The sequence below is a fragment of the Tachyglossus aculeatus genome, chromosome 2, assembly GCF_015852505.1.
Source record: "Tachyglossus aculeatus isolate mTacAcu1 chromosome 2, mTacAcu1.pri, whole genome shotgun sequence".
NCBI lineage: Eukaryota > Metazoa > Chordata > Mammalia > Monotremata > Tachyglossidae > Tachyglossus > Tachyglossus aculeatus.
In genome coordinates, this window is record NC_052067.1 from 163,301,132 (window position 1) to 163,328,710 (window position 27,579).

At 43.5% G+C, this 27,579-nt stretch overlaps 1 protein-coding gene and 1 non-coding gene across 3 annotated transcripts in view; both read left to right on the forward strand.

Annotated features, from left to right (window-relative positions):
- SRGAP1 (SLIT-ROBO Rho GTPase activating protein 1) overlaps positions 1-27,579 on the forward strand; it is a 333,891-nt gene that overhangs the window by 84,078 nt on the left and 222,234 nt on the right. The gene's annotated exons all lie outside the window — the stretch shown is intronic.
- LOC119923756 lies at positions 11,960-12,143 on the forward strand. Its single transcript, XR_005448956.1, has one exon. It is a non-coding gene; the product is annotated as a U2 spliceosomal RNA (small nuclear RNA).

Below are 27,579 nucleotides of genomic sequence, written 5' to 3' on the forward strand. Positions count from 1 at the left end.
CCCCCAGGCCTGGGCTCCTTCCACTAGGCCACACTTCCCACAAATCCACCAGTCTTTTTGCAGTTTCCTGTAATAAGGGAAGTATTTTTCAGTACCTTAAAAACACAGGTCCCTAAGGTAGAAATCAGGGTATATAATAGGCTCCTACCTATTGATTTTCCCTTAGACCTCTTACTCTCAAAGACATATAATTAGGTCTATTTTCTTCACTATAATATACAGGTAGCTCTAAAGTGATTTTGAAATGTAGTGTAGCCTGATGGCGAAAGAACAGGAAATTAGAAGACTCAACCTCTTCTCCAGACTCCAGAGATAGCCTTCTCCTCCCTGGGCCTCCATTTCCCCAGCTCTGAAGTAGGAAGAAAAAATACCTCACCACTACCACCTCCTCCTTTTCCTCCTCCCACTCCTCTTCCTTCTCCTCCTCTTACTCCTCCTCCTCCTCTTCCTCCCACCTCACAAGGGATGTGGTGAGGTTTTGTGACAATAATTACCTGAAAGTCCCCAGAGGAACGGCAAAGCTCTGTACATCTGTGTAAGTATGGGCCACACTGGGGAAGATTATCCACTCCTTCCCTCAGAAGTGCTTTTCTGGTTTCTGCATTTTGAGCATATGAAGTGGGAGACCTGTCGGTTTGGTTTATGAAACTTCCCCAAGTGGCAAGGAGCCAGCTTCAGCCTAGTTCTGGCTTCTGTGTTCAAGTTACCCATTCTCCTTTAATAATAATAATAATAATAATAATAATGGCATTTGTTAAGTGCTTACTATGTGCAGAGCACTGTCCTTTGCAATTAGGATTCTTCCCTTGGTGTCACCTACCAGATTCCATAGCATGGTCTTCCAATCACAGGGTCATAATCCATAGCCCATGCTGTGTTTAAACATAAGATAACCAGAACTGACACACTCTCTGCTCCTCTCTCGGAGGGAGGAAGAGCAGCTAAAAATAATAATGATAACTGTGTTATTTATTAAGTGCTTACTATGTGCCAGGTACTGTACTAAGCACTGGGGTAGATACAAGATAATTGGGTTGGACACAGTACTTGTCCCACATAGGACTCACGGTCTTAATCCCCATTTTTTATAGATGAGGGAACTGAGGCACACAGAAGTTAAGTGACTTGCCTAAGGTCACACAGCGGATAAGTGGCAGAGCTGGGATTTGAACTCAGGCCATACTGCTTCTTAGCCTTCTTAACTGTAGGGTCTTCCTCCAGACTGTAAACTCCTTGTGGGCAGGGAATGTGTGTACTGACTCTGTTGTACTGCGAAGCAGTGTGGCACAGTGGAAGGAGCCCAGGCCTGGGAGTCAGAGGACTTGGGTTCTAATCCAGCCACCACATGGAGCTCACACTCTTCATCCCCACTTTACAGATGAGGTACCTGAGGCACAGACAACTTAATTGAATTAAATGCACCACATTAGTACAATCACTCATCCTATCCCAACTGGATTACTGCACCAGCCTCCTTTCTCACCTCCCAACCTTTCCCCACTTCAGTCCATACTTCACTGTGCTTCCCAGATTATCTTACTACAGAAACGTTCTGAGCACATCACCCTCCTCCTCAAAAATCTCCAGTGGTTGCCTATCAACCTCCTCACTATTGGCTTCAAAGCGCTCCGTCACCTTGTCCACTCCTACCTCACCTCTCTTCTCTCCTTCTCCAGCCCAGCCCGCACCCTCCTCTCCTCTGGTGCCACTAACCATCTCACTGGGCCTTGTTCTCGCCTGATCCACCGTTGACACCTGGCCCACAACCTACCTCTGGCCTGGAACGCCCTCCCTCCTCACATCCACCAAACGATCACTTTTCCCCACTTCAAAGCCCCACTGAAGGCTTCCCAGACTAAGCCCCCCTTTTTCCTCTGGTCCCCCTCCCTTCGCATCACCTTGACTCACTCCCTTTGCTCTCCCCACAACCCCACAACACTCACGTATATATGTATATATCTACAATTCTATATATTTATATTGATGCCTGTTGACTTGTTTTGATGTCTGTCTCCCCCACTTCTAAACTGTAAGCCCGATATGGGCAGAGATTGTCTCTATTGCTGAATTGTACTTTCCAAGAGCTTGGTACAGTGCTCTTCACAGAATAAGCGCTCAATACGATTGAATGCATGAATGAGTGACTTGCCCAAGGTCACACAGCAAGCAAGTGGTGGAACCGGGATTAGAACCCAAATTCTTCCTACTCTCAGGTCCTACTCTTTCCACTAGGCCACACTGCCTCCTCAGCCTTCTTCACTGTAAACTCCTCCTCTAGACTTGTGTTCCCGCGTGGGCAGGGAACGTGTCTACTGAATTTCTTGTGTTGTATTGAGAAGCAGCGTGGCCTAGTGGAAAAAACCTGGGAGTTAGAGGATGTGGGTTCTAATCCCAGCTCTGCCACTTGTCTGCTGTGTGACCTTGAGCAAGTCACTTAACTTCTCTGTGCCTCAGTTCCCTCATCTGCAACCTGGGGATTCTATACCTTTTGGTCCTCCTGCTTAAACTGTGAGCCTCATGTGGGATCTGATTATCTCGTATCTACCCCAGAACTGAGTGTGGTGCTTGACCCATAGCAAGCACTTAACAAATACCACAATTATTGTTATTGTTACTCTCCCAAATGTTTAGTACAGTGCTCAGCACATAGTAAGTGCTCAATAGATACCATTGATTGATCCCTATTGTACATCAATTAATCAATCAATGGTATTTATTGAGTGTTAACTGTGAGCCTATGAAGAAATGGAGATTTAGAGAGGTAAAGTGACCTACCCAAGGTCAAACCACTGGCCAGTGGTAGAGCAGGGGCCAGAACTGGGGCCTCCTCTCTCCCGGCCCCGTGCTCTTTCCACTGGGTCAAGCCATCCCCCGTCCAGTCTTCATCTCTGTCTCCAAAAGAGATTACAGCCTGTCTCCTCGTTTTCAAATTTTCCAGGAGAGGAAATGACACAACCCTTTTAATAAACCCTTGCCAGGCCCTAATCCTTGAAATGCCCCAAAACCCTAAAATTTAGACTTGGTAATTACTTTGTGCACAAGACTCCTTTTTCTCATTGGGAAACATTCCAGCAATGGAAGTGAACCCGGTGCTTGTAGAACTAAGGCAGGGGAAGCAGCACAGCCTAGTGGATAGAGCATGGACTTGGGAGTCAGGAGGACCTGGGATCTAATCCTGATTTTACCACTTGTCTGCCGTGTGACCTTGGGTAAGTCACTTCACTTCTCTGTGCCTCAGTTTCCTCATCTGCAAAACAGGGATTCAATGCCTGGTCTCCCTCCCCCTTAGACTGTGAGACCCATGTGGGACCTTATTGGCTTGTTTTGACCCCAGAGCTTAATACACTGCTTGGCACCTAGTAAGTGCTTAACAAATACCTAATTATTAATATTATTAATATTAGTAGTAGTGTTATTTACAAGTAGAGTAAATCAAGATAAACAGTTGAATCTACAGTTTAATGACTGTATATATAAAAGTTCCAAGGATCGGTATACAGTTCACAGGAAACACACCTGAGAGTCATGTAGTCAATTAAGAATGCAAAAGCCTTCTAATAACACAACGAAAGCTATTTGGAAATCACTTGAGCCATTATAAATGGAAAGGTTTAATAAACCAAGTTTAATAAACCAACAGCAACCCAAGTTGTTAAGCCTTTGCTTCTTGGTTGCAATAGCAATAGAGAGGCCATTCCTCCAGCTGCGTGGCTCAGTGGAAAAAGCATGGGCTTGGTAGTCAGAGGTCATGGGTTCTAATTCCGGCTCCACCATATGTCTGCTGTGTGACCTTGGGCAAATCACTTCACTTCTCTGAGCCTCAGTTCCCTCATCTGTAAAATGGGGATTAAGACTGTGAGCCTCACGTGGGACAACCTGATCACCTTGTATCCCCCCAGCGCTTGGAACAGTGCTTTGCACATAGTAAGCGCTTAACAAAAGCCATCATTGTAATTATTATTATTATAGACTGGACAGTCCTTGTTTCAACTGCTCCATCTCAATCAATCAGTCAATGGTATTTTTTAAACACTTACGGTGTGCAGAGCATTATAGAAGCAGCGTGGCTCAGTGGAAAGAGCCCGGGCTTTGGAGTCAGAGGTCCTGGGTTCAAATCCCAGCTCTGCCAATTGTCAGCTGTGTGACTTTGGCCAAGTCACTTAACTTCTCTGTGCCTCAGTTACCTCATCTGTAAAATGGGGATGAAGACTGTGAGCCCCCATGGGACAACCTCATCACCTTATAACCTCCCCAGCGCTTAGAACAGCACTTTGCACATAGTAAGCGCTTAATAAATGCCATTTTTATCATTATAGTAAGTGCTTGGGAGAGTACAATACAACAGAGTAAGTAGACATGTTCCCTGCCCATAAAGGGCTTATAGCCCTGTTGTCTTTATGTCCAGTATTTTTATTTGATGTTACTGGCTGCCGTCCTTTCACCTTCGCATCCTTTTATACAGAGAGCAGGAAATTTGGATTTGTATCTATTGATATGTTCCAAGAATACGTTTATTGGTGTATTACAATAATGACATTGAACCTTATCTAAAATCTCCCAAATAACAATTAATCAATCAATCAGTGGTATTTATTGAACGCTTACTGTATGTAGCATACAATCACCTTGCCCCCTCCTACCTCACCTCGCTACTCTCCTACTACAGCCCAGCCCACACACTTGGCTCCTCTAATGCCAGCCTTCCCACTGTACATCGATTTCATCTATCTCACCGACGACTCCTCGCCCACAATCTGCCTCAGGCCTGGAACACCTTCCCTCCTCATATCCGACAGACAATTACACTTTCTGCCTTCAAAGCCTTATTGAAGGTACATCTCCTCCAAGAGGCCTTCCCCAACTAAACCCTGTTTTCCTTTTCTTCCACTCCCTCCTGCATTACCCTGACTTGCTCCCTTTATTCATCCCACCTTCAAGCCCCACAGCCCTTAGGTACATATTGTAATTCAATTTATTTGCTATTAATGTCTGTTTTCCCCTCTAGACTTTAAGCTCATTGTGGGCAGGGAGTGTGTCTGTTATGTTGCTATAGTGTGCTCTCCCAAGTACTTAGTACAGTGCTCTGCAACATAGTAAGTGCTCAATATATAGCTTAGCTATAATAAACAGCTTAGGAAAGCAGCGTGCCGTAGTGGGTAGAGCACGGGCCTGGTAGTGTGAAGGTCTTGGGTTCTAATCCCGGCTCTGCCACTTGTCTGCTCTGTGACCTTAGGCAAGTCACTTCACTTCTCTGTGCCTCAGTTACCTCATCTGTAAACTGGGGAATAAGACTGAGCCCTATGCGGCACAGGGATTGTGTCCAACCCTATTTGCTTGTATCCACCCAGTGCTTAGTACAGTGCCTGGCACATAGTAAGTGCTTAACAAATGCCATAATAATAATAATTATTATTATTATAAATATAATCAGCTGATTGACTGCAGAGTACTGTTCTAAGTGTTGAGAAAGTACAATACAACAGAGTTGGCAGGTGCATTCCCTGTCCACAAGGAGCTTACAGTCTAGAGGGGGAGATGGACATCAATATAAATAATTGCATATATGTACATAAGTGCTGTGATCCAAGTGATGCGGTGATGATGCTGAAAAGAAATGGAGTCAGGGAAAAGAGGATTTCATCAGGGAAGGCCTCTTGGAAAAGGTGTGACTTTAATAAAGCTTTGAAGGAGGGGAGAGTGATGGTCTGACATTCCACCCTCACAACCCCAAAATATAACCATATCATTTCAACTCCTATACTTGAAAACTCATTCAGTAATGTTTTCACTATATTCATTCATTGTCAGTCAATCGTATTTATTGAGCGTTTACTGTGTGCAGAGCACTGTACTAAGCACTTGGAAAGTACAGTTAGGCAGCAGTTAGAGACAATCCCTACCCAACAACGGGTTCACAGTCTAGAAGAGGGGAGACAGACAACAAAACAAAACAAGTAGACAGGCATCAATAGCATCAAAATAAATAAATAGATTTATAGATATATACACTATATCATTCAATAAATCATATTTATTGAGTGCTCGCTGTGAGCAGAGCAATGTACTAAGCCCTTGGAAGCATACAATATAATAATATAGCACAGTTCATCATCATCATCATCAATCGTATTTATTGAGCGCTTACTATGTGCAGAGCAGTGTACTAAGCGCTTGGGAAGTACAAATTGGCAACATATAGAGACAGTCCCTACCCAACAGTGGGCTCACAGTCTAAAAGGGGGAGACAGAGAACAAAACCAAACATACTAACAAAATAAAATAAATAGAATAGATATGTACAAGTAAAATAAATAAATAAATAGAGTAATAAATATGTACAAACATATATACATATATACAGGTGCTGTGGGGAAGGGAAGGAGGTAAGATGGGGGATGGAGGGGGGGCGAGGGGGAGAGGAAGGAAGGGGCTCAGTCTGGGAAGGCCTCCTGGCGGAGGTGAGCTCTCAGCAGGGCCTTGAAGGGAGGAAGAAAGCTAGCTTGGTGGATGGGCAGAGGGAGGGCATTCCAGGCCCTCCAGTTTACAGTTGGTAAACATGTTCCCTGCCTACAATGAGAGTACAGCCTAGAGGGGTAAAATACCTTTTTTTTGCAGGGGTTAAAATAAGAATGAGGAGAAAAGGGGAAACCAGAATGGCTGAAGTCAAGGTTGAAATTCAGAATTTATCCAAGAATAAAGTTAATCCAAAACTCAAGTATCTGAAACTCTGAGCTACCATGGGGAGAATGTGGAGCTCTGATTATTAATATTATTATTATTATTCATTCATTCAATTGTATTTATTGAGCACTTACTGTGTGCTGAGCACTGTACTAAATGCTTGGAAAGTACAATTCAGCAACACAGACAATCACTACCCAACAACAGGCTCACAGACTAGAAGAAGACTTCCAGGAGAAGCAGCGTGGCTCAGTGGAAAGAGCATGGGCTTGGGAGTCAGAGGTCGTGAGTTCTAATCCTGCTCCACCATCTATCAGCTGTGTGACTTTGGGCAAGTCATTTAACTTTGCTGTACCTCAGTTACCTCATCTGAAAAATGGGGATTATGACTGTGAGCCCCACGTGGGATACCCTGATTACCTTGTATCTATCCCAGCACTTAGAACAGTGCTTGGCACATAGTAAGCACTTAACAAATACCACTATTATTATTATTATTATTATTATTAGAAGGGGGGAGACAGACAACAAAACAAAACAAAGCAAGTAAACAGGCATTAATGGCATCAATGTAAATAAATAGAATTATAGGTATATGCATATCATTAATAAAATAAATAGAATAATAAATATGTACTTATATACACAAGTGCTGTGGGGTGGGAGGGTAGAGCAGAAGGAGGGAGTAGGGACGATTGGGAGGGAAGGAGGGGCAGAGGAAAACAGGAAAAAGAGGAAAAGAGGAATACAGTACTATTATTAGTATTGTACTAGTTAAGCACCTATTATTTTCCAAGCACTGTACCAGTCAATCAATGGTATTTATTGAGCGCTTCCTGTATGCAGAGCACTGTTCTAAGCACTTGGAAGAGTACAATATAACAATGTGACAGACACATTCCCTGCCCATAATGAGCTAACACTGGGATAGATGTATGAGCCCTGGGAGATCATTCACTGTAAATTGCAGTCATTTGGAGGCTCCTCATCTCAAAATAATTCACGGATGAAGCGAATTCTAGTAGTTGCGAAGAATATAGTCATTTCAGCAGGAAATCAGCAGAACGAACACCAGAAAGGGTACCATTAACTGTTCAAACATCAGAACTGGTATTAACTGTTAAGAGCTTAAATGATCAGTCCAACGTCATTCTGTTTCCGTCAGTGAGAATTTTCCAGTAGTGAGAACAGAAAAGCTGCATGGTCGAGTGGATAGAGCACAGGCCTGGGAGGCAGAAGGACCTGGGTTCTAATCCCACTCCCCCACTCGTTTCCTGTGTGACCTTGGGCAAGGCACTTCACTTCTCTGGGCCTCAGTTACCCCCCTCTGTAAAATGGAGATTAAGACTGTAAGCCCCATGTGAGTCATGGTCTACATTTAACCTGACAATCTTGTATCTGCCCCAGTACTTAATACAGTGCCTGGCACATAGGAAGTCCTTAACAAATACCAATGGGAAAAAAAAGAGCCTGCGTGAAAACACAGGTCGTCTTCAATGCATAGTACAGTACCTGGCACATAATAAGTGCTCAACAAGTACCATCATTATATCCTTTGATATCCGACTGATCAGGGGAAAAAAAAAAACGTGGTTATGGGCTCTGAGGAAATAGAAGCTCTTCTTTGCATGTCCACATTGTTTTTCCAAATTTTCTCCTCTTTTTGACTGACCATGGAAGCCTGGGAACTATGGGAAAAATCCTGTCCTGGGTCAGAGTCCAATTCTGGAGCTTAGCTTCCTTAAGCCGCTGCTCACCCCCAGCTCTGTCACCGATCAGGAATCGGGCAGATCCGCTAACAGAGGAGATTAGTTTTCTGTTCCCCTGGTCAATTGTATACCCTTCATATCCAGCTCTGTGCTTCAAACCAGAAACATAGCATTTTTGCACTTTTCCTAGCGGCTCGAAATTGAGTATTTTTGTTTTCGTTGTTTTTTCAGAACGATACATTTTGTACAAGTAGCAGAATAAATCTTGCTTTGGTATTGATTTGTAGCCATGACTTTCTAGCGGATGGCGTGAAATCATTTGGTCTCCATGGCCGAGCTGGGATGAGTAACCTCGCTGCACAAAGGAATCTGTTCTGAAGAGTGCTGAGAAGGAACTTAAAAATCTAGGCACTGTTGGCTTCACTTTCCCTGCCTTGGGGGATCCTGAGAATTCCTGTGGGAAGCAGGGTTTAAAGCCCTCCATCACTTTGGCCCCTTCTACCTCCTTGCTACTCCCCTACACAACCCAGCCCGCACAATTTGCTCCTTTAATACCAATCCTTTCACTGTATCTCCATCTTGTCTATCTCACCACCAACTCCTTGCCCATGTCCTCCCTCTGGTCTGGAACGCCCTCCCTCCTCAAATCTGACTGACTGTGACTCTTACCCTCTCCAAAGCCTAACTGAAGACATAACTCCTCCGAGAGACCTTCCCTGACCAAGCTCTCTTTTCCTCTTCTGCAACTCCCTGACTTGCTTCCTTTATTCATTCCCACTTCCAGCCCCATAGCACTTATGTCTATATCTGCCATTTATTGATTTATTCATGTTAATGTCTGTCTCCCCCTCTAGAATGTAAGCTCGATGTGTGTCTGTTTATTGTTATATTGTACTCTCCCAAGCACTAAGTCCAGTGCTCTGCACACAGTAAGCACTTAATAAATATGATTGAATGAGTGAACGGATAGTGTGAGCTAGGGTGTAGCGGGAGAAAGAAGCTGAGTTAGAATTAGGGTAGTTGAGCTTTGAACTGGAAATTTGGATTTTCTCTTGATTGTGAATAAATCTTGAACTTTTTCTGGGTCTCAGTTTTTCAGTCAGTAAACGCCAGCCTCATTTGGATACATTTTTGGATAGCATATTCTAGTTCAGTTTTGAAACAAATTGAACTTTGCCTATACAATGAAATTATTCAGATAACTTGGACAAATACAAATTTGCTTCAGTCATTAATCAGTGGTATTTATTGAGCTCTTACTATGTGCAGAGCACTGTACTAAGCAGTTGGGAGAGTATAATGCAACAGAATAAGCAGACACACTCCCTAACCAAAACAAGCTTACAGTCTAGAGAAGTCGTAATATTTACTACTGGATGTTGAAGAGACCTAGAGATTTCTCTTTAAGTCCTGTTTTGAAAAACAGCAGACTAGTTCAACTCAAGACTGAGTTGAAATCATCTATTTGTAGGAACCAAACTTAAAAGTAATTTTCTTTCCGCCCAATATTGAATTTGGAAAGTTGTCATTAGCTGTTCTAAAAGGTTTTGTAAAGTATTTAAAAGCAGATGTAACACATGAAGGGTTTATATGGGTCTCATAAGCTAACCATAAAAAAAAATGTGTTCTATTTAGATTTTGATTTGTGTGACAGAAAAAAATTGTTGAACAGGCAACAATCACACATTCGGGAGAATGCTTGAAAATCATACAAATAAATTAATCAATGAGTAGTATTTACTGAGCCCTTACTCTGTCCTGAGCCCCATACTAAGTTTTTCGGAGAGTACAATACAGTACAGTATCTCTAGTGGAGCAGACTGATATTAAAATATATTTTGGAGAGGGGAAGAAGCAGAATATAAGGATATGTATATAAGCCCTGTGGGACTGGAGTCAGGGACTGGACCCAGGTACATAGACGAAGTAGATGGGAAGACAAACAGGGTAGGGAAAAGAAGATGAGTCAGGGAAGTCTTCTCAAGACTCGATAAGCAGTGTGGCCTAGTGGTAAGAGCACGGACCTAGGAGCCAGAGGACCTAGATTCTAATCCCAACTTCGCCACTCGTCGGCTGTGTGACACTGGGCAAGTCGCCTCACTTCTCTGTGTCTCGGCTACCTCATCTGGAAAATGGGGATGAAGACTGCGAGCCCTTTGTGGGACATGGACTGTGTCCAACCTGATTATCTTGTATCTACCCCAGTGCATAATAGTATGGCTTCTACTATAGTATGTGCCTGGCTTATAGTGCCTGGCTTCTAGACTGTGAGCCCGTTGTTGGGTAGGGACCGTCTCTATATGTTGCCAAAGTGTACTTCCCAAGCGCTTAGTACAGTGCTCTGCACACTGTAAGTGCTCAATAAATATGATTGATTGATTGAATGAATGAAAGTGCTTAACAAATACCATGAAAAAACGTCTTTTTGGAGATGATTTGATTTTAGTTAAGACTTTCAAAGGTGGGGAGAGTGATTATCTGCCGGATACAAAGAGGAAAGGAGTTCCAGGTAGAAAGGAAGATGTTAGCAAGGGGTTGATATTGAGAGAGACAAGAACAACGTACAATAAGGAGGTCGGTGATAGAGGAGCAAAGTGTTCAGGCGGTGGTGCAGTGGGAGATTGAGGTTAGGTAGGATGGGAAAGCTGCAAGAGGGCCTTAAAACCAGTGGTAAGAAGTTATGTTCAATATGGAGATAATAATAATAATTGTGGTTTTATTAGGTGCTTGCTATGTGTGAGAAACTGTACTAAGCGCTGGGGTGGATACAAGAAAATCGGGTTGACACAATCTCTGTCCCACCTGGGGCTCACAGTCTTAATCCCCGTGTTTTAGATGAGGCAGATGAGACACAGAGAAGTGACTTGCCCAAGGTCACACAGCAGACAAGTGGCAGAGCTGAGATTAGAACCCAGGACCTTCTGACTCCCAGGCCTGTGCTCTGTCCACTAGGCCATACTGCTCAATGGCCAACCATTGGAAGCTTATAAGGAATGGAGAGAAGTATGAAGACACTTTTTCTTAGAAAAGAGATCTAAACAGCAAAGTGAAGGCCTGGAGAAGGGAGAAGCTGAAAGCAGGGAGGTCAGAGAAGAGGCTGATGCAGAAGCGGAGGCAGGATATGACAAGTTCTCGGAACAGCATTGAGTCAGTTTGGGTGGAGAGAGGGGGAAAATTCTAAAGATATGAGGAGGGTCTATTACTGGATTTCTTGTCTCTGGAAGCAGCATTCCAGTACTGGGTAACATTAGAGAAGCACTGTGGCCTAATGGATAGACCATAGGCCTGGGAATCAAAAGGACCTGGATTCTAATCTCAGCTCTGCCACTTTTCTGTGAGACAAGTCACTTAACTTCTCTGGGCCCCAGTTTCCTCATCTGCAAAATGGGGATTCAATGCCTGTTCTCCCTCCAATTTAGAATGTAAGCCCCATGTGAGACAGTGACCTTGTCAGACCTGATTAATTTGTATCTTCCCCAGCATTTAGTATGGTGCTTAGCACATAGTAAGAGTTTAACAAATACCACAATTATCACCATGGTTATTTTAGTAGAAGCTCAGTAAGTACTAATGATTGGCCTTTTTGCTAAGATCAAGTGTAGTATCTGTTCTTATCGGTTTAATATCTGATACGTCTTCGATGTGAAGACTGTTAAGCAGCTTTTTGGAGAAAGGAGGTGGGTTGGGAGCTTGCTCCGTCGCCTCCACGCATTGGCCTGGTGTTGCAGTACTTAATTTTGAGAAGCAGCATGGCTCAATGGAAAGAGCCCGGGCTTGGGAGCCAGAAATCATGGGTTTGCATCCCAGCACTGCCACATGTCTGCTGTGTGACCTTGGGCAAGTCACTTAACTTCTCTGAGCCTCAGTTACCTCATCTGTAAAATGAGGATTAAGATTGTGAGCCCCACGTGGGACAACCTGATCACCTTGTATCCCCCCCAGCTCTTAGAACAGTGCTTTGCACGTAGTAAGCATTTAACAAATGCCATTATTATTATTATTATTATTATTATTATTATTATTATTATTATTATTATTATTAGAGACTTGGAAGAGAGACTGTTGGACAAAGCTGTTTGCCCAAGGTAAATCTCCTGGAAATAGACACTTGAATTCTGATGTAAGAAGAAAAATAGGCCAGCCCTCTATGAACACACGAACTACCGCCTGGTTGAAAGTCTGTCTCGTGTTTTTCTTCAGGCCATCAGAGGACTGTTTAGGGTGAAATTTCACATCGGGCTAGAAGAAGTGTTGAGAGGACTGATGAAGGCAAAAACCTCCATTAGCCGTAATAATATTTAAACCCTTACTGTGGGCAGGGCTCTGTACTAAGCACTGAGAAAGAGTATGAGAAGTAGACACAGACCTGTCCTTCAAAGGGCTGACAAGTTAGGCAGGAGATCCCTAAAATCACCTCAAAAATATGAGGCTCCCCCCTCCCGTTAAGACCCATGAATGAAGTGCCTCACCAGTGGCTTTGTTCATTCATTCATTCATTCAATCGTATTTATTGAGCGCTTACTGTGTGCAGAGCACTGGACTAAGTTCTTGGGAAGTACAAGTCGGCAACATATAGAGACGGTTCCTACCCAACAATGGGCTCACAGTCTAGAAGGGAGAGACAAACAACAAAACAAAACATGTAGACAGGTGTCAATGTCATCAGAACAAATAGAATTAAAGCTATATGGACATCATTAACAAAATAAATAGAATAGTAAATATGTACAAGTAAAATAAATGGAGCAATAAATATGTACAGATATACATACATGTGCTGTGGCTTTAAAACACTCACCTTACCCCTTCCTACCTTACCTCGCTGCTCTCCTACTACAACCCAGCCCACACACTTCTAACGCTAACCTTCTCACCTCCATCTAATCTATCTCGCCGCCAGCCTCCCACCCATGGCCTGCCTCTGGCCTGAAACGCCCTCCCTCCTCATATCCAACAGGCAATTACTGTTCTCCCCCTTCTAGACTGTGAACCCACTGTTGGGTAGGGACCGTCTCTATATGTTGCCAACTTGTACTTCCCAAGCGCTTAGTACAGTGTTCTGCACACAGTAAGCACTCAATAAATACGATTGATTGAAATACGATTGATTGATTGCAATCATGCCCACTTGTTCAATGGTTGCCCTGACAGGATTGTAACTTATGGAGACAAGAATGGGCAGAGTGATGCCACTTGAGCCACCGGTACTAGAATCAATTCCTAATAATAATAATTAATAATTCTGGTATTTGTTAAGCACTTACTGTGTGCCAGGAACTGTCCTAAGCTCTGGGGTGGATACAAGCAAAAAAAGTTGGACGCAGTCCCTATCCCACGTGGGGCTCACAGTCTTAATCCCCATTTTACAGATGAGGTAACTGAGGCACAGAGAAGTGAAGTGCCTTGGCCAAGGTCACACAGCAGACAAGTGGCGGAGCTGGGATTAGAACCCCTGACCTTCTGATTCTCAGGCTCGGGCTCTATCCACCACACCATTCTGCTTCTCTGATCAGACTCTCAGTCCTGAATCAATACTGTGTGTTCTGCACACAGTAAGCACTCAATAAGTACGATGGAATGAATGCTATTTATTGAGTGGCTGATGTGTGCAGATCAGTGTACTAAATGCTTGGGAGAGTAATGCTTGGGAGAGTATAATACAACAGATTTGGTAGACATGATCTGTGCTCACAATCAAAGCCCTACTGAACGCACACCTCCTCCAGGAGGTCTTCCCAGTCTAAGCCCCCTTTTGCTCAACTCCCCCTCCCTTCCCACATCACCTCAACTCGCTGCCTGTGCTCTTCCCCCCATCTCCCCACTCCACAATACGTATGTATTTATGTACATATCTATAATTCTATTTATATTGGTGCCAGTTTACTTGTTTTAATGTCTGTCTCTCCCCTGCCCCCAGACTTACGCCCATTGTGAGCAGGGATTTTATCTCTTTATTGCTGTGTTGTACTTTCCAAGAGCTTAGTACAATGCTCTGCACACAGTAAGTGCTCAATAAATACGATTGAATGAATGAATGGAGCCTCATCAAAATCATCTGTATGCTGTGTGACTTTGGGCAAGTCACTTCACTTCTCTGGGCCTCAGTTACCTCATCTGTAAAATGGGGATCGAGACTGTGAGCCGCACGTGGGACAGGGACTGTGTCCAACCCAATTTGGTTGTATCCACCCCAGCACTTAGTACAATGCCTGGAACATAGTAAGCACTTAACAAATGCCATTATTATTATTATAATTATATCACATCTCCTTCAAAAGGCCTCATTTCCTCTTCTCTCACTCCCCTCTGTGTTACCCTTGCACTTGGATTTGCGCCATTTATTCACCCCTACCTCAGCCTCACAGAACTTGTGTCCATATGTGTAATTTATTCCATCAGTCAGTTGTTTTTATTGAGTGCTTACTGTGTGCAGAGCACTGTACTAAGAGCTTGGAAGAGTACAGTAGAACAGTATAGCAGCCACATTATATGTATGTACATATTTATTACTCTATTTTACTTGTACATATTTATTCTATTTATTTTATTTTGTTAATAAATTTTGTTTTATTGTCTGTCTCCCCCTTCTAGACTGTGAGCCCGCTGTTGGGTAGGGACCATCTTTATATGTTGCCAACTTGTACTTCCCAAGCGCTTAGTACAGTGCTCTGCACACATTAAGCACTCAATAAATGCGATTGAATGAATGAATGAATGAACATTCCCTGCCCACAACGAGCTTACAGTCTAGAAGATGAGCTCACAGTCTAGAGGCGAATTTACCCTCATATATATTCGTGTCTGTCTCCCTCTCTTGACTTTAAGCTCATTGTGGTCAGAAAACATGTCTGCCAACTCTGTTATATTGTACTCTCCCAAGCACTTAGTACAGTGCTCCGCATACACCAACTGCTCAATAAATACGATTGATGGATTGATTGATTGAATGAATGGAGCATTCCCAGAATGAGGCTCATCCATCGCTCCTGATGGGACACTCCATCAACATCATCAGGAGAAGCAGCAAGGCCCAGTGAAAAGAGCATGGGCTTGGGAGTCAGAGGACCTGGGTTCTAATCCCGGCTCCACCACTTGTCTTCTCTGTGACCTTGGACAAGGCACATAACTCCTCTGTGCCTCAGTTCCTTATCTTTAAAATGGGGTTAAGACTGAGAGACGCACATGGGACATCAACTGTGCCCAACCTGATTAGCTTGTATCTACCCTAGTGCTTAGTCCAGTACCTGGCACTTAGTAAGCACTGAACAAATACCATTAAAAAAAAGACTGAGCCCTCTTTTTCCTCTCCTCCTCCCCATCCCCCCTGCCCTACCTCCTTCCCCTCCCCACAGCACCTGTATATATGTTTGTACAGATTTATTACTCTGTTTTACTTGTACCTATTTACTATTCTATTTATTTTGCTAATGATGTGAATCTAGCTTTATTTCTGTTTGTTCTGACAACCTGACACCTGTCCACATGTTTTGTTTTGTTGTCTGTCTCCCTCTTCTAGACTGTGAGGCCATTGTTGGGTAGGGACCGTCTCTATATGTTGCCAACTTATACTTCCCAAACGCTTAGTACAGTGTTCTGCACACAGTAAGTGCTCAATAAATACGATTTAATGAATTAATGAATGAACTTTTAAAGTTTGAAACAAGGATGGAGTCAAAGTAGTCAGGAGGTCAGGGAAGGACAGGGTTTGCCTGATGGCCAAGCAAAGTCACCAAAGAGTTTGACCTATTTCATTTCTGTGGAAGTAAAAATTGTGCCTGCTATTGCACCACTTTCTCAACCTATGGTAACTGAATGGTCAGACAAGATGAGGGAACTGAGGCCCAGAGAAGTGAAGTAACTTACCCAATGTCGCACAGCAGACAAATGACTTTTGACCCCTTTTTCCTCTCCTCCTCTGCATACAATTGAATGAACTAATTGTCCTACACATAGTAAATGCTCAATAAATTCCGTTGACTGCTTGATTATCAAACTCATCACAAACACCTCTTTCATTCAATTTAAAATGAAGTTGTAAGTCTTCATACCATGAAGAAACAGGGGAATTGGGACACTTTGATACATGATACTCACCCACCCCTAATCCTATAGCATTTATGTGCATATCATTAAATTATATATTATAAATTACTCATTTACCTACATTAATGTCTGTCTGCCCCCTCTAGATATAAACTCATTCTGAGCAGGGAGCCTGTATGCTAATTCTGTTGTATTTTACTCTCCCAAGTGCTTAGTATAGTGCTCTGCACATAGCAAGCTCTCAATAAATACCACCAATGAATTGACTGATTTTCTATGCAGATATTGGTTTTGTTTGCAAATCTCTCATGCCACGGGGACACCCTTTAGCTGGGTAAGGAAAAGCAGTCTGAGTCTAAGTTGGGTTTCCTGCCGGGATAAATCAACTCTTTCAGGCACTGGCTGATACCGAACTGCTGCTGGTAATTCACACCATGACCTGCCTCTAAAGAGATGCTAGCCAGGAGCCCAAGCAAGAGGCTGTGGAGAGAACATATCACGCCAGACAAATTGATTCTCTTCTGCTGATACAGCCTGTAAACACTGGAGAGGCAATAGATATAATCTAGTTAGATTTCACTAAGCCTTCATGGCCACCCCTGTCCACTAGCTGGATAATACAGTCTGGAGCATAATACCATTAGGTGTCGATGGAGTAAGATCACACCCCCAGGGCAGATATCAATGGGTCTGCCTCAAACTCATTAGGCAAATTCCTGTGGGCAATCAATCAGTCGAACACGTTTATTGAGCGCTTGTTTTGTGCAAACTCTGCCCCTGTAGCCACTTCACCCAATGACTCTCATTGCATTTACCATTGTCCTTTATAGTACGATGTGTTTGTTTTATTGTTTCATCTTTCCTTATGAGTCTGACTCCAGTTCCCCACAATTATTCTCCGATGGGGAAGCCCCTTGGGGTTCAGGCACTGAATCTAGTTTTCACCGAAGTAGTTTTTTTGTTCCCCCAGCACTGTTTCATCCCCAGTAGGCACTTAATAAATGGCCTAGTGTAGAAACCGCAGGCCTGAGAGTCAGAGGGACCTGGGTTCTTTGCCACTGTCTGCTGTGTGAACTTGGGCAAGTCACTTCACTTCTCTGGGACTCTGTTACCTCATCTGTAAAATAGAGATTAAGTCTGTGAGCCCTATGTGGGACAGGGATTGTGTCCAACTCAATCTCCTCACCGTACCTCGTTCTCTCCTGTCCCGCCATCGACCCTCAGCCCACGTCATCCCCCGGGCCTGGAATGCCCTCCCTCTGCCCATCCGCCAAGCTAGCTCTCTTCCTCCCTTCAAGGCCCTGCTGAGAGCTCACCTCCTCCAGGAGGCCTTCCCAGACTGAGCCCCTTCCTTCCTCTCCCCCTCGTCCCCCTCTCCATCCCCCATCTTACCTCCTTCCCTTCCCCACAGCACCTGTATATATGTATATATGTTTGTACATATTTATTACTCTATTTATTTATTTATTTATTTATTTAACCTGTACATATCTATTCTATTTATTTTATTTTGTTAGTATGTTTGGTTTTGTTCTCTGTCTTCCCCTTTTAGACTGTGAGCCCACTGTCGGGTAGGGACTGTCTCTATATGTTGCCAATTTGTACTTCCCAAGGGCTTAGTACAGTGCTCTGCACATAGTAAGTGCTCAATAAATACGATTGATGATGATGATCTACCCCAGCACTTAGTACAGTGCTTGGCACATAGGAAGTGTGTAACAAATGCCATTCATTCAATCATATTTATTGAGTACTTACTCTGTGCAGAGCACTGTACTAAATGCTTGGGAGAGTACAATACAATAAAAGGATACATTTCCCGCCCACAACAAGCTTACAATCTAAAGGGGAAGACATACATTAATATACATAAATTCATTCATTCATTCATTCAACCGTATTTATTGAGCGCTTACTGTTTGCAGAGCACTGTACTAAGCGCTTGGGAAGTACATGTCAGCAACATATAGAGACGGTCCCTACCCAACAGTGGGCTCACAGTCTAGAATAATTATTCATAAATAAATAGAATAAATAAATAAATAGAAAAAATTATTCATTCTTTCAGCCGTATTCATTGAGCACTTACTGTGTGCAGACCACTGTACTAAGCACTTGGAAAGTACAGTAAAGCAAATAAAGAGAGACAACCCTTTCCCACAGTGGGCTCACAGTCTAAAGGGGCGGTGACAAACACCAGTACAAGAAAACAGGCATCAATATAAATAAACAGAATTATGGATATATAATAATAATAATGGCATTTATTAAGCGCTTATTATGTGCAGAGCACTGTTCTCTCTATACATATACATATGTACATAAGTGCTGTGGGGCAGGGAGAGGAGGGAAAAGGAAAGGGTGACACGGAAGGGAGGGGGAGATGAGGGGAAATGAAGAAAATTGGGGCTTAGTTTGGGAGGGCCTCCTGGAGGAGGTGTGCCTTCAGTAGGTCTTGAAGGGCCGGGGAGAGTGATATGCACATAAGTGCTGTGGATCTGGGGGGGGGATGAATAAAGGAGCAAGTCAGGGTGACACAGAAGGAAGTGAGAGAAGAGGAAAGGGGGGCTTTGTCAGGGAAAGCCTCTTGGAGATGTACCTTCAACCAGGCTTTGAAAAGTGGGCGAGTCATTGTCTATCAGATTTGAAAAGGGAGGGCATTCCAGACCTGAGGCAGGGCATGGGCCAGGGGTCAGCAGCAAGATAGAGGAGATTGAGGTACAGTGAGAAGGTTAGCATTACAGGAGAGAAGTGTGCAGGCCGGGTCATAGTAGGAGAGTAGTGAGATGAGCTCGCTGTGGGCAGGGAATGTGTCTGTTTTTTGCTGTATTATACTCACCCAAGCACTTAGTATAGTGTTCTGTACACAGTAAGCACTCAGTAAATATGATTGAATGAATGATGAATAGGAGGGGGCAACGTGATTGAGTGTTTTAAAGCCAATGGTGAGGAGTTTTTGTTTGATGCGGAGGTGGATGGGCAATGATTTAATAATAATGATGGTATTTGTTAAGTGCTTACTATGTGCAAAGCACTGTTCTAAGCTCTGGGGAGGATACAGTGTGATCAGATTGTCCCAAGCGGGGCTCACAGTCTTCATCCCTGTTTTACAGATGAGGTAACTGAGGCACAGAGAAGTGAAGTGGCTTGCCCAAAGCCACACAGCTGACAATTGGCGGAGCCAGGATTTGAAACCATAACCTCTGACTCCCAAGCCCATGGTCTTTCCATTGAACCATGCTGCTTCCCTAAAAAATAATCATTGTGGCATTTGTTAAGCACTTACTATGTGCCAAGCACTGTTCTAAGCACTGGGGTAGATACAGGGTATTCAGGTTGTCCCACATGGGGCTCACACTTTTAATCCCCTTTTACAGATGAGGGAACTGAGGCACAGAGAAGGGAAGTGGCTTGCCCAAGGTCACACAGCTCACAAGTGGCAGAGCCGGGATTAGAACCCATGACCTCTGACTCCCAAGCCCGGGCTCTTTCCACTGAGCCATTTACCACAATTCGTATTATTATTTATTACTAAATGCTCATTTCAGCTATTACAAAGGGACTTAGTGGTCTGGCGAAACAGGATGACTTGGATTGGCGACAGAGGCAAGGCAGGGCCCTGAAAGATGACCAGCAGACCTCACAAACACAGGATGGGAAAAGACTATCTAAGCATTTGTCCGGAAGGAAAAAAAAAATCCTTAGGATCGGCTACAGCCGGAAGTTGACTATGAGTTGGCCTGGTTGATGGGAAGCTGAATGCATCTACATCAAATACTGTTATTACCTGGGAGGCTTCGTTGGGGGCAGAGTTAGGACACATAAAAGTCAGGAAGGAAAGACTTTTTCCGGTTCAATCTGCCTGGATCGGATCCTCCATGGAGTATTTTGTCTATTCCGAGAAATAGTACTATAAAAAGGATAGATCCCAGTATCTTATTATGGCATTTTTACACACTTACTGTGTGTCAAGCACTGTGGTCAGTGCTGGGGTAGATATGAGATCATCATATAGGACAACTCTACTGAGGAGCAGCTTTTCTTCAGTCAGTCAATCAGAGGTATTTTTTAAGGCATTTGTTAAGTGCTTCTGTGTGCCAGTAATAGTAATGATGGCATTTGTTAAGTGCTTACTATGTGCAAAGCACTGTTCTTAGCTCTGAGGGGATACAAGGTGATCAGGTTGTCCCATGTGGGGCTCACAATCTTCATCCCCATTTTACAGATGAGGTAACTGAGGCTCAGAGAAGTTAAGTGACTTGCCCAGTGTCACACAGCAGACACGTGGCGGAGCTGGGATTCAAACCCATGACCTCTGACTCCCAAGCCCGGGCTCTTTCCACTGAGCCAAGCTGCTTCTCAGGCACTGTTCTAAGTGCTGGGGTAGATACAAGATAAGAAGGTTGGACAGAGTCCCTGTCCCACCTGGGGATCACAGGATTAATCCCCATTTTACAGATGAGGGAACTGAGGCCCAGAAGAGTGAAGTCAGTCATATTTATTGAGCACTTACTGTGTGCAGAGCACTGTGCTAAACACTTGGGAGAGTATGATATAACAATATAACAGAAGCATTCCCTGCCCACAACGATCTCACAGTCTAGAAGGGACTTTCCCAAGGTCATGCAGCGGACAATTTAGGAGCCGCGATTAGAACCCAAGGCCTTCTGACAGCCAGGCCTGTGCTCTATCCATTAGGCAACACTGCTTTTGAGCACTTACTGTGTGCAGAACACTGCACTAAGTGCTTGGGAGAGTCCAGTACAACAGAATTGGTAGACATAGTCCCTTCCCACAAGGAGCTTCCAGTTTAGAGGAAGGATCGCTAATGCTTTGACTGTCTTAATGTGATATATGAACAAAAGAAACAGCAGGCAGAAACTGACTTTGATCAATCAATCAATCGTATTTATTGAGCGCTTACTGTGTGCAGAGCACTGTACTAAGCGCTTGGGAAGTACAAGTTGGCAACATATAGAGACAGTCCCTACCCAACAGTGGGCTCACAGTCTATAAGGGGGAGACAGAGAACAAAACCAAACATACTAATAAAATAAATAGAATAGATATGTACAGGTTTGATCTGACCTTGTGGAAGGACAGATACAAGGTCTTTGCCAAAAATAAGTGATCTCCACAGTGTTTCTGATGGGCAAAAATCTCTCGTTGCATCCTGAAAAAAAATATCCGTAGACAGCTCATGTTGAGAAGCGGCTTAGTGGCCTAACAGTATAAGCGCAATGTGGTGAGGGAACATGTCTGCCAACTCTGTTATATTGAACTCTCCCAAGTGATGATGATGATGGTATTTGTTAAGCACTTACTATGTGCCAAGCACTGTCCTAAGCTCTGGGGTAGAAACAAGGTAATCAGGTTGTCCCACGGGGTGGGGGGGTCACAGTCTTAATCCCCATTTTACAGATGAGGTAATTCAGGACCAGAGAAGTGAAGTGACTTGCCTACAGTCACACAGCTGACAAGTGGCGGAGCCGGGATTAGAAGTCACGACCTCTGACGCCCAAGCCCGGGCTTTTTCCGCTAAGCCACGCTGCTTCTCACGCTGCTTCTATGTGTTCTGCGCATAGTAAGCACTCAATAAATGCCACTAATTGATTGACTGAAAGAGCACAGGCCTGAGAATCAAAGGACCTGAGTTCTAATCCTACCTCTGCCCCTTATCTGCTATGTGACCTTGGACAAGTCACTTCCCTGTGCTTCAGTTTCTTCAAAATCTATAAAAAGAGGAGTCAATCCCTTTTCTCCCTCTTACTCAGACCGTGAGCCCCCAAGTGGGTCATGGACTGTTTCTGACCTGATTATCTTGGATCTACTGCAGTGTTTGGCAGAAAGCAAGCCATTAATAAATCCCACAATCATCAAGTATTGTCACCCTCATTTCTAAAAAGAAATTGAAGGCACTGGGAAATGCCCAAGATAGCACAGTTCTTTAGTTGGACTCTCAACTTCTAGGTTAAAATCCTTCCATCTGAATGTGAAAAAGTTCCATTTGTCCTCACTGAGTTAACTAAGGCTTTATCCAGTATTCAGTTCAGGAAATAGCAGTGTGGCCTAGTGGATAGAGCACCAGCCTGGGAGTCAGGAGACCTGGGTTCTAATCCCTGTACTGCCACACTGCTGTGTGACCTCATGCAAGTCACCTAACTTTTCTGGGCCTCAATTCCCTTTTCTACAAAATGGAGATTCAACATCTCTTCTCCCTCCTATTTAAATTGTGAGCCCAATGTGGGATCTGATTAACTTGTATCTACCCCAGCGCTTAGTACAATGCTTGGCAATCAATCCATGGTACTGACTGAGCACTTTCTTTGTGCAGAACATTATACTAAGTGTTTGGGAGAGTACAGTACAACAGAGTTGGCTGGCATGTTCCCTACTCACAGTGAGCTTACAGTCTAGAGGGAAAGGCAGACATTAATATAAATAATTTATAAAATATAATTCAAAGATTTGTACATAAGTGCTGTGGGGTTGAGGGTCAGGCAAATATCAAATGCCCAAGTGCATAGATGCTGCAGAAGGGAGAGGGAGGTGGAGAAAAGAGGACTTAAACAGGGAAGGCCTCTTGAAGGAAATGTGACCTGGCACATAGAGAGGGCTTAATGCCACAATTACTATTATTATTATCATTATTATTATTTAAGAAAAGAGAGGAAAGGGCTTCCTAGCCCCATAAAACTCTGCAGCTCACATTGTCAACTCTGCTAGTAATTTTGCATAGAAACTATTTTTCCCCGGTATAAAGGCAGATTTACCAATCACACTCAGGGTGAAGGGAAATTCTGAACATTTAAAAAAATCCTGCAAGATGATGAGTTATTGTATAAAACTTAAACAACAGAAACACCAAAATGCATCCTGAATTAAATTCCATTTTATGAATAATGTAGTTCAGCCTAACCTCTCAGTGACATTTGGGTAGTTTAATTAAAGCAGAGACATGGAATTTAGACAGATTGATAACCCCTTCACAAATCTAGACTCCCACAGAACTAGCCAGAAATAGTCTGACATTTTCTACATCTATGGGGATCTTTGGATATGACAATAATCTGACCTTTATAGCTTTTTAAGGAGGGAGTGCGTTGTTATGAATATGCCTGATCAGTGGTTTTCTGCTTTCTGCTTTTATTTAAAATCTGGAGGACAGCCTAAGAAACACTCTGTGGTGGGTGCCATTTGTTAATAATAATAATGATGGCTTACTGTGTGCAAAGCACAGTTCTAGGTGCTAGGGGGGATACAAGGTGATCAGGTTGTCCCATGTGGGGCTCACATCTTAACCCCCATTTTCCAGATGAGGTAACTGAGGCTCAGAGAAGTTAAGTGACTTGCCCAAGGTCACAAAGGAGACATGTGGCGGAGCCAGGATTGGAACCCATGACCTCTGGTTCCCAAGCCCATGCTCTTTCCACTGAGCCAAGCTGCGCTTATCATGTGCCAAGAACTGTATTAAGTGCTGGGAGGTGGGGTGGAGGGTGAGGGAGATAGAAGATAATCAGGTGCCGCATGGGGCTCACAGTCTAAGAAGTAAGAAGATGAGGGAACTGAGACAGAAATGTTAAGATCACAGAGAAGGAACTTGGCAGAGCCTGGATTAGGCCATGCTGCTTTGCTGTATTTTCTGTAATCCGTGTACAAGAAATACTCCATATTCTTGTACCTTGCCCCCCTCCTACCTCACCTCGCTACTCTCCTACTACAACCCAGCCCACACACTTTGTTCCTGTTATTCTAACCATCTCACTGTACCTTGATCTCATCCATTTCGGCGCTGATCTCTCGCCCACATCCTGCCTCTGGCCCAGAACATCCCCATTCCTCAGATCTCTGACAGACACTTACTTGCCCCAACTTCAAAGCCTTATTGAAGGCACATCTCCTCCCAAAGTCTTTCCCTGATTATCCCTCTTTTACTTTTCTTCCATTTCCTTCTGCATCACCCTGCCTTGCTTCCTTCATTCATTCCACCCCCGACCAGCCCCATGGCTCTTATGTACACGTCTCTAATTTTATTTGTTTATATTAATGTCTGTCTCCACATCTAGACTGTAAGCTCATTGTAGGCAGAGAATGTGTCTGCTATATTGTTAGAGTGGATTCCTCCAAGTGCTTAGTACAATTCTCTGCACACTGTAAGTGCTCAGTTAATACGATTGACTAGCTGACGTACACATATTGCCTCCCTCTAGATTGTAAGTTCTCTGAGGGCAGAAAGTGTGTCCAGCAACTCCGCCGTGCTCTCCCAAGTGCTTAGTACAGGGCTCTGCACAGAGTAAGTACTTAATACTATTGGTTGATTTGGGCTGAAGCGCCTGAGAATCAGGCCAAGATCCAGCCAACCAATTAGTCAGTCAGTGGTATTTTTTGAGAGCCTGCGGTGTGTGAGAAACCATTAGAATCATGCTCCCTGCCCTCGAGGAGCTTTCAGTCTAATGGGGAAACATTCACATAAACATTCATTTAATCTTATTTATTGAGCGCTTACTGTGTGCAGAGCACTGAACTAAGCATTTGGGAAGTACAATTCAGCAACAGACTCTGCCCACAATGGGCTCACAAACATGATTTACTACTCCAGGTAACAGAAGGAAGAAGAATAGAACGAACGTAGTACAATTACATAAGGAAGAAGTAACAGTGATTTTTTTTAACGGTATTTGTTAAGTGCCTACTATGTACCAGGCCCTGTACTAAGTGCTCAAATAGATACAGGCTAATCGGGTTGGACATAATCCATTTAAATAATGGAAACATCAATAAAAATATAATAATAATGACATTTGTTAAGCACTTACTATGTGCCAAGCACCGTTCTAAGTGGTGGGGGAGATACAAGGTAATCGGGTTGTCCCACATGGGGCTTACAGGCTTCATCCCCATTTTCCAGATGAGGTAACTGAGGCACAGAGAAGTCAAGTGACTTGCCCAAAGTCACACAGCCGATCAGTGGCGGAGCCAGGATTAGAACCCATGATCTCTGACTCCCAAGCCCATGCTCTTTCCACTAAGCTATGCTGCTTCTCTATATATTCACAAAAATATTTGTGAACGTAAGTGTTGAGGCGAGGAATAATTTACATAAGTGTCTTGTCTCTAGGTTGGTTAGGGAAATACCCGATTTCTTATTTTTAGCACAAAAGCAAACCACAGAATATATTAAGTAATGTGTGTTTAAAATAGCTTTACACAGGGGCCAGAAACAGGATGTATGTTTATTCAATTACTCATTCCATTATTTATTTTCAGTTTTTCAATAAATAGTTTTTATGTTTGCCTCTGCATTTCAAGTGTAAGCTCCTTATGGGCAGCTATGTCACTTGATTTTTTTTTATTTTTTATGGCATTTATTAAGCGCTTACTAAGTGCAAAGCACTGTTCTAAGCACTGGGTGGTTACAAGGTGATCAGGATGTGCCACGTGAGGCTCACAGTCTTCATCCCCATTTTACAGATGAGGTAACTGAGGCCCAGAGAAGTGAAGTGACTTGCCCAAAGTCACACAGCTGACAAGTGGAGGAGCTGGGATTTGAACCCTTGACCTTTGACTCCAAAGCCCGTCCTCTTTCCACTGAGCCACGCTGCTTCTCTACTCATTTTGTACTTCCTAGATGCCTAATACATTCCACCTACCCCACTAAGAGGACACTCAGTACGTATTATTAATCTTACTACTGTTACCACTATTACCTGATTTGCTCCCTTTATTCCTCCCTCCCTCAGCCCCACAGCACTTATGTACACAGCCGTAATTTATATATATTAATACTATGGCATGATTACTGTCATATCTCCATGAGGCCCTCTTTTCCTTGGCTCACTCTCCCTTCACTGTCATCTGTGGACTTGAATCTGGGCACTTGGGCATTTAATATTTGCCCAACCCTCAACCCCACAGCACTTAGATATGTATCTTTAAATTATATATATAATAAATTACTGATTTATTCACATTACTGTCTATCTCTCCCTCTAGATTGTAAGCTCATTATGGGCAGGGAACATATCTGCTAATTCTTTTGTATTGTACTCTCCCAAGCACTTAATACAGTGCTCTGCGCATAGTAAGCGCTCAAATAAGTATAATTGATTGATCAGTACCACCACCACTACTACTATCACTTAGTATGGTGCTTTTCACACAGAAATCGCTCAGTAAATATGATGGGATGAATAGATAATAATAATAATAATAATAATGGTATTTGTTAAGCGCTTACTATGTGCAAAGCACTGTTCTAAGCACTGGGGAGGATACAAGGTGATCAGGTTGTCCCACGTGGGGCTCACAGTCTTAATCCCCATTCTACAGATGAGGTGACTGAGGCACAGAGAAGTTAAGTGGCTTGCCCAAGGTCACAGAGCTGGCAAGTGGCGGAGCCGGGATTCAAACCCATGACCTTTGATTCCCAAGCCCGCGTTCTTTCCACTGAGCCACGCTGCTTCCCTACCATTGATTGATTTACTGAGAATGTCTGTCTCCCCCTCTAGACTGTGAGTTCATTGTGGGCAGAGAACACGTCTACCAACTCTGTTGTATTATACTTTCCTGAGCACTTAGTACAGTGCTCTGCACACAGTAAATGCTCGTAAGTACAGTCAATCAATCAGTATTATTTATGGAGCACTTACTATGGGGATGGGATTAAGACTGTGAACCTCCTGAGGGACAGGGACTGTGTCCACCCTAATTAACTAACATCCACCCCAGCGCTTAGAACAGTGTCTGACACATAGTAAGCACTTAACACTTACTTAACTTAGAGAAGCAGTGTGGCTCAGTGGAAAGAGCCTGGGCTTGGGAGTCAGGGCTCATGGGTTCTAATCCCAGCTCCACCACTTGTCAGCTGTGTGACTTTGGGCAAGTCACTTAATTTTTCTGTACTTCAGTTACCTCATCTGTAAAATGAGGATTAAGATTGTGAGCCTCACATGGGACAACGTAATCACCTTGCATCCCCCCAGGGCGTAGAATAGTGCTTTAAACAGAGTAAGCACTTAACAAATACCATCATTATTATTAACAAATACCATTAAAAGCCCTGATTAACTTGTATCTACCCCAGCACTTAGTACAGTGCTTGGCACATGGTAAATAATAATAATAATAATAATTATAATGGCATTTG